Source organism: Arabidopsis thaliana, chromosome 2, assembly GCF_000001735.4.
Source record: "Arabidopsis thaliana chromosome 2, partial sequence".
Taxonomy (NCBI): Eukaryota; Viridiplantae; Streptophyta; class Magnoliopsida; order Brassicales; family Brassicaceae; genus Arabidopsis; species Arabidopsis thaliana.
Genome location: NC_003071.7, coordinates 4121405 through 4134381, shown reverse-complemented (window position 1 = coordinate 4134381; position 12977 = coordinate 4121405). Strand labels below are relative to the sequence as shown.

The window sequence follows — 12977 nt, the reverse complement described above, 5'->3', positions numbered from 1 at the left end:
GTCACAGTTTGTCTATACCTGCACCAAGAAAGAGATGCATACATATTTTAATAAATACTTAGTGAGGCGATCCTCCCATCTACGAGCTATACACACAACCAGATCAAAAATTACATAATTATGAATCAAACAACCCAATGAACATTAACTCACTTACACAACCATCCCAAGAAATAAATATGGATCTATAAAAATCCTGCCTAGATATCACAACAAACAACTACATAAATCCAATCGCTTAGATAAGCTCATGGTCACGCACTCAACTCTGATAATGAATGATTTTGGACAAGGAACAAAATTATACAACCAACGATGACTGATATGTCAATAATTTGCATGTTTTCTGCATTCATTCATCGTCGTGTTGAGTCTAGTTTCATAGCATTCATCACTATTTCATATCATTTTTCATCATTCTTGCATACTTTGCAAGATTAGGATAGCTTTGCATACATATTGCATTTCAGAGTTGTTTTTACGTGATGTGGAGCTGTTGGCGAGCAAATTGGAAGAAGCGAGCCGGAATCAGAAGCCACATACTTGACCCCGTGGTCGAGTACATGCATCACAATACTCGACCCCTAGGTCGAGTAACATATAAGTCGTTCTTACAATATACTCGACCCCATGGTCGAGTAACCACAGTCTAGCCCACTCGATGACACCACTCGACCACCTGGTCGAGTAACACTTTTTCACACCACCTGACCACCACTCGATCACCACACTTGACCCCCTGGTCGAGTGTCATCAGTCACCACCCAGTATCATCACTCGACCAAGCACTCAATCGCATCTTCAAAGTCTTCTCAAATCCGCACTCAACCAGACAAGCTGAGCATAAGGAAGAGAAGAGGAGAAGAAGAAGTGTTTGGATGCGGTCCAGAGCTTTACTCGATCGCAAGGCCCAACTTGGCCCGTTATCACTCTATGGACCGGTCGATTGTGTTCCCGGCCGATCTTCTATCATTTTAATTCTTTTTGTATAAAGAGGTCTTTGAGGGTTTCTTGAGACATCCAGTTTACATCCAGTTTTTTGCTTAAGTCTAATCAACATGAATTCTATCCGAAGCATTCCCGCACCCAGAAGGTGTTCGATGGAATGCTTGATCCACTAGTTCCTGAGATATTCGTCTCTATCCCAATGGATTGGCCGTTTAGAGCGTTCATTGACTTTAACAGTTGGTTCTTATTGCCTGCATAGTTAGATTCCGTTAATGGGAATTAGTCTGGGCTAGCTTTGCTTGAGAATTTCTATCATGAGAGTGAATTAACTCTGTTGTTGAACCTGTTGCCTAGAGATAGCTTGATTGTGCCTGTTAACCATCTTAATAGGCTAAGGAGACCACCCCATTTGATTACCCCATCCTTAGGTATTTCTCGTCTATTTGATTTTTCTGTTTCATTGCTATTGATTAATCGTTCTCATCTCATATTGTTTAGTTTTCACGTTTGTTTTACCTGTTATCACGAACTTACTCGACCACACCCAGTGTCTGGCAACAAAATGTGCAATCGAGTATAATTGCTACATTTTCTGTATTTTACTCGACTACTTACTTGACCACACCCTGTTACTGGCATCAGCCAATTGTGGTCGAGTGTTTTGTGATTCTGTTTCATGCATTTTCATTTAGGACTGTTAGATACTCCAAAATCTATAATTGCTTGGCTTGACTTAGTTACTTCTGATCACATCTCATTTGTTTGCATCACACCTAAAATGGATGACACCTAAAATACTACAACGACAGGATAGTATTTTAGTATTAATTGATCGTAAAAACCTATTATCAATTTGGCGTTGTTGCCATTTGGGTGCTTGTTAGCTATATTTGAGATTCCAGAATATTTAAGATTAATTGCTTTTTAATTTTCATTCAAAGTTACTAACTATGTGCTTTTTCTGTTTGTCTGTTATGATTCAGGTACTATGAATCACCAGCTTTACTCGACCTCTGATAAGTCTGCATTTTACTTGTATTAAGCATCCATTTCTCATCACTTTAGCATCATATCACCACTGTTTCATACCATTTCGCATCATTTGTCATCACTTTGCACGTTTAGGATAGTTTTGCATGCATATTGCATATATGTGTTGTTTTCAAGTGATTTGGAGCTGCTGGTGAGCTAATTGGAAGAAGTGGGCCTGATCAAATCAACATACTCGACCACGAGCTCGAGTACCATCATCCTTGACTTCCTGAAATACTCGGCCACAACATCTACAACTCACCACTCGACCCCCTGGTCGAGTAGAGGACTTCACCACTTCTCAACAGCACTCGACCCCCAGGTCGAGTAAATGCCTTCACCAATTTTCACCACTACTCGACTCCATGATCGAGCATCACCATCACCATCGCTCGATTGCTCACTCGACTACATGGTCGTGTACCACCATCCATTATCACTCGATCAATCACTCTGCCACCAAGTCGAGTCCACCTTCATTCACCACTCGAATTTGAGCCCAGACATTTCTGCACACAAAAGGTGTTCGACAAAATGTCTGAGCCACTAATTCCAGAGATTCGTGGCTCTGTACTAAGGTATTGTTTACAGGGAGCGTTTTAGCTTTAACTTGTTGATTCATAATGCCTGTTAGGTTATCTCTCGTCAATGGTGATTGAGTTTGGGACTAGTTTAACTTGAGGGTCTATATTGAGGTGGCACTTAAATTTGGTTATCGAATTTGTTGTCTAGAGATAGTTTATTGAGCATGTCAATCACCTGTAGATTGAGGAAACTAACTACTCGATTACCTCATCCTCGGGAATTTCTCATCCAATTGATTTCTTTGCTTACACTCCTATTGTTCACTTGTTCTTATTACTCATTGCTTAGCTTTTGCATTTCATACCTATTATCACTAATATACTCGACCACACCCAGTTGTCTTGTAACTGACTGTGCAGTCGAGTATCTTTGTTACAGTTTCTGCTTGTTACTCGACTTGTCACTCGACCACACCCAGTGCTTGGTAACAAGCTGTGTTGGTCGAGTGTTTTGATTGTTCTGCTTGAATATCTGTTTTCTGCATGTTAACTTAAGACTACTAGAAACTCAAATCTGTTTTTGCTTGGCTTGACTATGTGAACTCTGATTGCATCTTGATTGCTAGCATCACACCCATTTGGATTGACAACCTTCAGTACTACAATGACATGATAGTGATTTAGGATTAACTATCTTAAAAACCTATTATCAATTTAGTGAAGTTGCCAATTGGGTGTTTGTTTGTTACATTTAAGATTTCAGACTTGCTTAGATCAAGTTCTTTTTCAATTTTTATTTCAATTACTAACTGTGTGTTTTTCTTGATCCAGGTACACCTCTACTGTATGCAAACTTGATCAAACGGCAACCAGAACCTCATTTACAATGATAATATCGACTGCATTGCTCGCGAACTACTGGAACGGAGAAACACAGTCAACCTTGTGCACCACCAACCACTCGAAATGGCTGATGAACAAAATCAACAAAGTGGACCCGCAAACATTGGTGCTAGAGATGCACCAAGGAATCACCGTCAGTGGAAAGGAATTGCACCTCCTGCTGTCCAAAACACATCTTCGAGATTAAGAGTGGTCTCATCTCGATGATTCAGGGAAACAAGTTACATGGTCTGCCTATGGAATACCCACTCGACCACTTGGATGAATTTGATAGGCTCTGCAGCTTAATCAAAATCAACGGTGTCAGTGAAGACGGATTCAAGCTCTGGTTGTTTACCTTCCAACCAATCATGCTATCCTTACCTTCCAACCAATCGGCCAATCACGCTATCCTTACCTTCCAACCAATCGGCCAAAGCCAAAGACTCATACGGACTTTGGCTACACCATCAAAGGTTTGAGAAGCAAGACGAAGCTTGGTTAGTGTTTTGGAGTCGAATATGACTTGATGTCATGTGTATGATTGAGTATAGGAACTTAAACCGCAACCCGATCTTAAAAGCCTAAGTAGTATATCCTTGTTAGAAGACACACAGACAAAGACTCATACGGACTTCGACTACACCATCAAAGCTTTGAGAAGCGAGAAGAAGCTTGGTTAGTGTTTTGGAGTCAGCTGATGGCTAAGCATATGGGACTCCATATGAGAAACTGAAAGTTAATCTGCTCTTTCCGCTACGAGCTGAAAGTAAAGTGGTTCTTGACCCTCTTTCACGGTGACAGTCCAAGTACCATCAGACGGGGGTGCAAGTACTCACATTATCACGCGGTGCAGAGGGACCATCTCATCCAGTCAATACGGGTCCACCACTTCATCCTCCCCAGCCATCGGTTAATAAGCTAAAAAGAAGTTAAAGAAGTACGGAAGCGACAGAGAAGTAAACACTCTCCTCAATATAGTTTCACTCGAGTCACGTCAGTACCTCTCCTTTTAGTCGCTCGTTGAGACCTCATCAACTAGTTAATACCTCTGGACCTCTCCTTTATCAGTCGAGTTTGTGTTCACCACCTCTCTTGTCTTTCACTGAATTGAAAAGCCTTGTATATTGATAGGACTATATGGGCTGCATTCTGAAGTTTCTTTCATCGCAAACTGACCATGGGGTAAACCCTCTAAGATAGGGGGCTGGTCAATCCCATGTATGTTGACAGGGAGAGGGAGCGAACATTCTTATCATATCAGAGCAAGCCGAAGACCTCTTCCGGAAAATCGGTTCCACTTCCAATCTTTTTTTTGAAGAAAGAAAAGTAGCAAGAGAATGGTTCAAGTTCGGATCGAGTAACGGTGATTGAAGGGATGAGGTGTAAGTTTTTTTTTCAATCCGTTCTAATTGTAATAAGAGAAGAGGGAAGTCCGTCTAAGGAAATTAGTGAAGGAAAGTGATATGGATGTTCATTAGTTAAGATAGAACGAATTTTGTTGCTTTAGATAGACCGATGTATTTTCTTTCTTCATGAATAAAAGGGCAAAGCTTTGATGGTGTAGTCGAAGTCCGTATGAGTCTTTGTCTTTGTGTCTTCTAACAAGGATACACTACTTAGGCTTTAAAGATCGTGTTGCTACCCATATGTAGCCTACGAGGAAGAAACGATTCGATTCCTCTCCACACTACAAGTGGAGCTCTACCAAGGTATGAGCTCTGATGATTTGGAAAATGAAGGATTGGGATTCTTTAGATTCTTTGTGTATGGTCAAGATTATGTGTTGACAATCAAGCGCTTGGAAGGATTGTTTGGTTTCCCCAGTGGAACGGGAACCAAGCCCAAGTTTGACAGAGATGAGTTGAAGGATTTATGGCTCACTATTGGAAGCTCTATACCGTTGAATTCTTCGAGATCCAAGAGCAACCAGATACGCAGCCTTGTCATCTGGTACTTTCAGTGTTGTGTGGCCAATGTCTTGTACTCTAGAGAGATAACATGGACTGTCACCAACTCGTATATGGAGATGATCGTTATTGCTCTTAGAGGTACTCTCCGCCAAACCAAGAATGGTATGTCTCTCCAAGATAAAACCAATGACACACCTCTCTTTATACTTCTTCGTATCCACCTGTGTGGATACAAAAGCTTGGCTGTCAACAATAACCACAAGAGAGCACGAGGCGCTCTTTGCATAGGAGGTGTTGTCACACCGATTCTCATCGCTTGTGGAGTCCCAATCACATGTGAAGGATTTGAGCCAAGAGCAATGAACCTCAGGCATCTACGTCACTGCGAAATCCTAGAGTTTGCAATGGTCGGCGACAAGCATCGTTTTAAGTTTGAGCACTCTACGTACAAGAAAGCCAACATCCTTCTCCCTAGTCCGATACTGAGGTTACACGCATAATAGAGGGACATAACATTGATTTGAAGCCTGCACTTGAGAACCTCTATTACGAGAACGCTCAGCCAACAGATGAGGATGTTCATACAGAAGAAGCTACTGAGGATGAGATTGGTGAGACATATGAGGAGAAGTATGATTCAAGCATGTATCATTTCAGTGAGCATGTAGCTCCAGCGAGAGAGAGTAAGAACTTGAGTGAAGCTCACAGAAACAATAACAAGTTACAGAAGTGGTGCAAGAAGCAAGACAAGTTCATCATCAAATGTCTAAAGACTATCAAGTCTCTGAAGGCCATGCTAAGCTGCTCGACTTCCACTACATCTATTCCGCAGGGACAACCTCCTCAGGACATGCCATCGAGGAGATTTGACGAGCCTGAGCCAAGTCAGCTCAGACCTGAGCCTAGTGCGCAGAGAGTCTCACATGTCCCTGCCAGACATTTGTCATTCGAGTCCCGGGAGCACAAGAAGAAGAAGAAGGCTATGCTCGCTTGCTCTAGCAGCAGATCACGCCTTATCCATTCGAGGAGATCAATTCGACCACGGTGCTGGCCGCCACAGAGGCATTGAGGTTGAGTACCCACATGCTGGAGCTAAGATAGAACAAGGCGACTCTTCAATGTCCTGGGAGCAATCACAGGCAACTATTGACGACCAACTCCGTTCACTCTTCGACTGAGGTAAGCGTCTCACTTTACCATTGTATAATACCATCGTTTGTTTATATTTTATTTATGTGAAGTGTTTTGTCCTGAGTACTCTCTTCCAAAGTTGTGTGATTTAAGTTTGGGGGAGGGCTCAGGAAGTGTGTGTTGCATTGTATATACTCTTTAGTCTGCATTCATCAAAGACATAGAAAAAACCAAAAAAAATAATAAATTTCGGAAAATGATTTCGCAAAAACAGAGTGTTCATATTGTTGCATTGCATTTAGGATTGAGTATAGAGTGTTTCATATAGGATTGTTGCATATGCATAGGGGATAATGAAGAGATAACCTTGTAAGCATGATGATTACTAAATGAGTTATTAGTTCTCTGATGCATTTGAATGACTTTGAAGTAAAACTGCACCATGTTCTATAGAAACCACTCGTTGCATGTCATGACACATTTCCTTGTCAATTTGAACTTGAATCTGACTTATAATTACCATGTTCGCATAGGTTTTGAACTTATAGATAGAATACATACTTGGATTTTCTTTCACTTATTCACCACTAATCTAAGTAGCTGCTTCTATTATTGGAGTAGTTCCTCCACCCTTAACCAACCCTTCTTTCAAGCCATGTTATTTTGTGAGAGCATGTGAGGCCTATTTTCAGGATTGAGCTTGGTAGAACCTGTTAGGTTTGAGCCGACAAGAGTAGTATCCCATGTAGTTCCAATCCGCGTTTTCGGACTTGATAGGACTAGGTGGAAACTTATTTGGGGATTGAGATTGAGTGTGAAAAGAAAAAGAAAGAAAATGGATTAGAGTCATTTGGTTAAGGAAGCTGAAAATCATATTGAGGTCTAGTAAATGTTTGGGAAGCATAGAATTGATAAGATATACTCTAGAAAAAAATATGGCAACAAAAACAGAAAAAAAGAAAAAAAATCATAAGAGCCATGAGAGTTTAAGAAAAACCAAATTCACTAGACTAGACTCATAGAGTTTAAGAAAAGACTCACCATAAGAACAAGAGCGAAAGAAATGAAAAGAAATAAGTTGATCAAAGAAAGAATCGAAGTATGCCTTTAGTGCAAAAGGGTAGACTTAGGATCATCATTGAGTTTAGAGATAGGACCATCTACTTGTTATTCACGATTTATGTCATTGGGTTGATGGGGTGATATTCTTGTATGCATAGGTTGGCACTTACCTTTAGCATTCTTCTAAAGCTCCGTCCTTTTTCATTGAGAGTCTCCTGTTATTCAAATTGGAACCACCTTAAAGGGACTGAGGTGTGGGTTTGGATCATAACAGAGCATGGCTAAAGTTTTTAAGTAGAAGTCGATCACCTCGCATCTTAGAACTGTTAGCTTATACATTGATCATAATTGTCTTATCTCATGTTTTGGTTATGAGTCCCTAACTTCAAACCTCACCTCCAGCTTGTTCTTAATTGTCTACTTGAGGGCAAGCAAAGACTAAGTTTGGGGGAGTTGATAAGTCTGCATTTTACTTGTTTTAAGCATCCATTTCTCATCACTTTAGCATCATATCACCACTGTTTCATACCATTTCGCATCATTTGTCAACACTTTGCATGTTAGGATAGTTTTGCATGCATATTTGTGTTGTTTCATGTGATTTGGAGCTGCTGGTGAGCTAATTGAAGAAGTGAACCTGATCAAATCAACATACTCGACCACGAGCTCAAATACCGTCATCCTTGACTTCCTGAAATACTTGGCCACAACATCTACAACTCACCACTCGACCCCCTGGTCGAGTAGAGGACTTCACCACTTCTCAACACCACTCGACCCCCTGGTCGAGTAGATTCCTTCACCACTTTTCACCACCACTCGACTCCATGATCGAGCATCACCATCACCTTCACTCGATCACTCACTCGACTACATGGTCGAGTACCACCATCCAATATCACTCGATCAATCACTTTGCCACCAAGTCGAGTCCACCTTCATTCACCACTCGACAGCATTACTCGACTGCCAGCTTCAGAGTCTTCTCAATTCCACACTCAACCAGACATTCGAGCATAAGGAAGAGAAGAAGACTTTGGCTCGTCACTCGACCCACTACTCGACCACCTGGGTCGATTACCGTTCTTAATACTCGCCAATACTGTGTCGTTTTGAGTATTAGGGTTTCAGAACATTTCTCTATAAGTAGCATGTACTTTATATATTCGAGACTAAGTTTTATTCCATCGACAGTTTGTGTGTTCTTCGCTTTTGTAATCCGGATTCCTCTTAATCTATTCAGTATTCGCTTTTCTTTTTACTAAGTTGTTCATCCTGTTATCGTTCTGTTATCATTATGTTGCAATGATGTTTCCATACATGTCATCGTTTACGTTATCTGTAATGAAGTCTGAGTAGTGACTAGGTTTCTGAGGATGTGTTAGAGTAGTTTAGAATCCTCCGTCTGTTAGGTGGTTGAGTTTGATTTATAGATCCCTTCTGGATTAGTTGTTCTTAATGCCTATGGCTTTTTGATCAATTGGAATTAAAGCCTAGACATTTTTGCACCCAAAAGGTGTTCGACGAAATGTCTGAACCACTAATTCCAGATATTTGTGGCTTTGTACCAAGGTATTGGTTACATGGAGCGTTTTGGCTTTAACTTGTTAATTCGTAATGCCTGTTAGGTTAGTTATCGTCAATGGTGATTGAGTCTGTGACTAGTTTAACTTGAGGGTCTCTGTTGCGGTGGCACTTAGATTTGGTTATCGAACTTGTTGTCTAGAGGTAGTTTATTGAGCATGTCAATCACCTTTAGATTGAGGAAACTAACTACTCGATTACCCCATCCTCGGGAATTTTTCATCCAATTGATTTCTTTGCTTACACTACTATTGTTCACTTGTTCTTATTACTCGTTGCTTAGTTTTTGCATTTCATACCTGTTATCATTAACATACTCGACCACACCCAGTTGTCTGGTAACAGACTGTGCAGTCGAGTATCTTTGTTACAGTTTCTGCTTGTTACTCAACCACACCGAATGGTTGGTAACAAGCTGTGTTGGTCGAGTGTTTTGATTGTTCTGCTTGAATTTCTGTTTTCTGCATGTTCACTAAGGACTGCTAGAAACTCAAACCCTGTTATTGCTTGGCTTGACTCTGTGAACTCTGATTGCATCTTGATTGCTAGCATCACACTCATTTGGATTGACAACCTTCAGTACTACAACGACATGATAGTGCTTTAGGATTAATTGATCTTAAAAACCTATTATCAAGCTCATGTATGTGTTAAAGTCTAGTTGTTAGTCGTTGTAGGCAAACTCGATCAAAAGGACACCAGAATCTGCTTTTCAACGAAATTATCGACCGTATTGCTCGTTAGTTAAGGGAACGGTTAAACACAAAAGCTATGGCTGAGGATCAGAACCCAGAATTACGAACCAACATTGGTGCAGGCGAGGTACAAAGCAACCACAATCAGTGTAATGGCATTGTGCTTCCGCTAGTGCACAACAATAACTTTGAGATCAAGAGTTGTCTCAATTCCATGGTTCATGGCAACAAGTTTTACGGCCTCCCTATGGAGGATCCACTCGATCCCCTGGACGAGTTTGATAGGCTCTACATCCTAATAAAGATCAATGGAGTTAGTGAGGATGGCTTCAAGCTCAGATTGTTTCCATTCTCTTGGGGACAAAGCTCATCAGTGGAAAAAGTCGCTTCCTCAAGGCTCCATTATACCTGGAATGACTACAAGCAAGCCTTCCTGGCTAAATTCTTATCAAAATTCAGGACTGCAAGACTCCGGAATAAGCTTTCCGCTTTCACCTAGAAAAATGCCGAGACTTTCTTTGAAGCATGGGAGCGCTTCATGGGATATCAGACGCAATGTCCTCATCATGGTTTCTCCAAGGCATCATGGCTAAGTACTCTCTACAGAGGTGTTCTCGCTAAGATCAGGATGCTCCTTGATACAACATGCAATCAAAATTTCCTGAACAAATATGTTGAAGAAGGATGGGAGCTGGTAGAAACTTAGCCCAATCTGATGGCAAATATAATGAAGATTATGACAGAGCCATTAGAGGGAATTTTGATTTAGAAGAGAAGCATCACAAGGATATAAAAGCTATGAATGACAAGCTAGACAAGCTACTCCTTGTGCAACATAAGCAAGTCCATTTTCTCAGTGAAGATGAAACGTTCCAAGCCCAGGATGGGGAGAGTCTCTAATCACAAGAAGTTAGCTATGTGCAAAACCAGGGAGGTTACAACAAATGTTTCAAAAACTTCAAGCAGAACAATCCCAATCTGTCTTACATAAGTACCAATGTTGCAAACTCGCAGGACCAAGTCTACCCTCCACATCAGCTGAATCAACCCAAACCCTTTGTTCCATACAACCAGGGTCAAGGGTATGTTCCTAAGCAGTAGTATCAAGGCAGCTATCAACCGCAACTTCCACCACGTGGGTTCGCACAACAGCAACAACAAGCTTCCACAACTCCAGACTCAGACTTGAAGAACATGCTACAGCTACAGCAGATTCTCCAAGAACAAACAATAGGAGCAATGGATCTGGCCAAAAAGATGGAAGAAATACACAACAAGGTCGATTGTAATTTTAATGATCTGAACACCAAAATTGAAGTGCTTACCTCTAAGGTCAGATACATGGAAGGCCAAAGTTACATGACTTCAAGGGAAGTCAATACAGAGTCCAAAGGAATATGCCACTGCTCACGCCATCACTATCTGTCATGACCAAGAGCAACTTGACATGAATCTAAATCAATCACTCAGGACAATGAAGTTCAGGACGGGGAGGCTTCTAATTGGATTGAAATCTTAGTTGTTGAACTCGACCATTCAGCTGGATCTCGCCATCAAATTCAGTCTACCTTGGAAGAGAAAGCAACCATCATCGAGAGAATGGTAAACCGATTCAAGCCAACTCCATAACCTTCACGTGCTCTTCCATGGAAATTTAGGAAAGCTTGGACAGAGAGATACAAATCTCTTGCAGAGAAACAACTTGATGAGATGGAAGCGGTGATGCCTTTAATAGAAGTTCTCAATCTGGTTTCGGACCCTCACAAAGATGTGAGAAATTTGATACTGGAAAGAATCAAGATGTATCAAGATTCAGATGATGAATATGATGCTAATCCGTTTCAAGCTACTGGTAAGAGGATTGTTCAAGAAAAGTTGGAAGATCCTGTATCTTTCACTCTATCATGCTCCATTGGGGAATTGGCTTTCAGCAATTGTCTATGTGATCTAGGAGCCTCGGTCAGCTTAATGCCACTCTCTGTGGCGCGGATATTATAATTCATTCAGTACAGGCCTTGTGACTTGACCTTGATCCTTGGTGACAGGTATTCAAGAAAAAACCCTTCGACATGCTCAAAGATCTGCCCGTCTTATTTAATGGAGTAGAGGTGCCTATAGATTTTATTGTGCTTGAGATGAAAGCAGAACCTAAGGATCCTCTGATCCTAAGAAGACATTTTTTGGCCTCAGTGGGAGCGGTGATAGATGTCAAAGATGGGAAAATAAGTTTCAACCTTGGGAAGCACATCAAGCTGCAGTTTGACATCAACGAAACTCCAAAAAGGCCAACAAAAGAGGGAAAAACCTTTGAGATCGAAATTTGATCCCAAGAGAAGGATTTGAAACTAAAGGAGTAAAAGAACCAATCATAGCTCAACCTCGACCTTCAGATTAAACCACTTAATCAAGTACACTCTTTGCGCCTGATTTGCAAGAACTCAAAAAAATGTCTTATGTGCAAGAAGAAACCATAGAGAAGCTAGCCCACACTGTTGAGGAATTGAAGAGTCAACTGAATCAGATGCAAGGGAAAGCTCTACCTCAACGCGACATTGACACTATCTCTAGAAAAAGTTCACTTCAGAATGGTCTGAAGAAATAAACTATCCACTAGAAGAGGAAGAGGCTTACTTCGAGGAAAAAAGAATTGAGTATTCTGCTGCACATCTCTCAAGGGAGGATGCCGAGTATAATGATCCTCTCATGTTACTCATTTTCTTCCTAATAAGCCTGAGTCACGCTAGAGACTTTAAACAAGCTCACTTGGGAGAAAATCCCATGACTATCCCTGAATGATTTTTTTTGTTTCTTGTTATTTTTTATTTGTTTTGGTTGTGTTTTTGGTTCTCACGAACAGAGGAACAGTTTGGAAATGGAGTAAAATTTTTAAAAATTTACTCTACCAAGCACTAGGGGATCGAGTATACCAGTCCATAGGAGTCCAAAAGTTTGAAAAATATTTCTGTTGCACCCAAGTTACCTTGCAATCGAGTAGAATAGTCGAGTACATGTGATGACTTTACCCAAATTTTTAAAAAATCATCATTATTCTTGACCAACAGAAGCTAAAGAGGCTTAAAGAGGATTTACTAAGTTTACACAGGATTACATAATGTTCTGAGACTTTTTTCAGTTAACAGGGAACAATGCTTCAGGACAAATAGACAGCGTGGCCCACCACCTCCCCTCTTTGTTCCCCACACCTA

General features: G+C 40.9%; 2 pseudogenes across 2 annotated transcripts; both read left to right on the top strand.

Moving 5' to 3' along the window:
* Positions 1 to 3350: 3350 nt before the first annotated feature.
* On the top strand, positions 3351 to 6474 carry AT2G10600 (annotated as a pseudogene; the record flags this gene model as incomplete). Its single annotated transcript has 1 exon — positions 3351 to 6474.
* A 3277-nt stretch (positions 6475 to 9751) lies between these two features.
* On the top strand, positions 9752 to 12523 carry AT2G10590 (annotated as a pseudogene; the record flags this gene model as incomplete). The annotated part of the gene is made up of 1 exon: positions 9752 to 12523.
* Between the last annotated feature and the right edge of the window lie 454 nt (positions 12524 to 12977).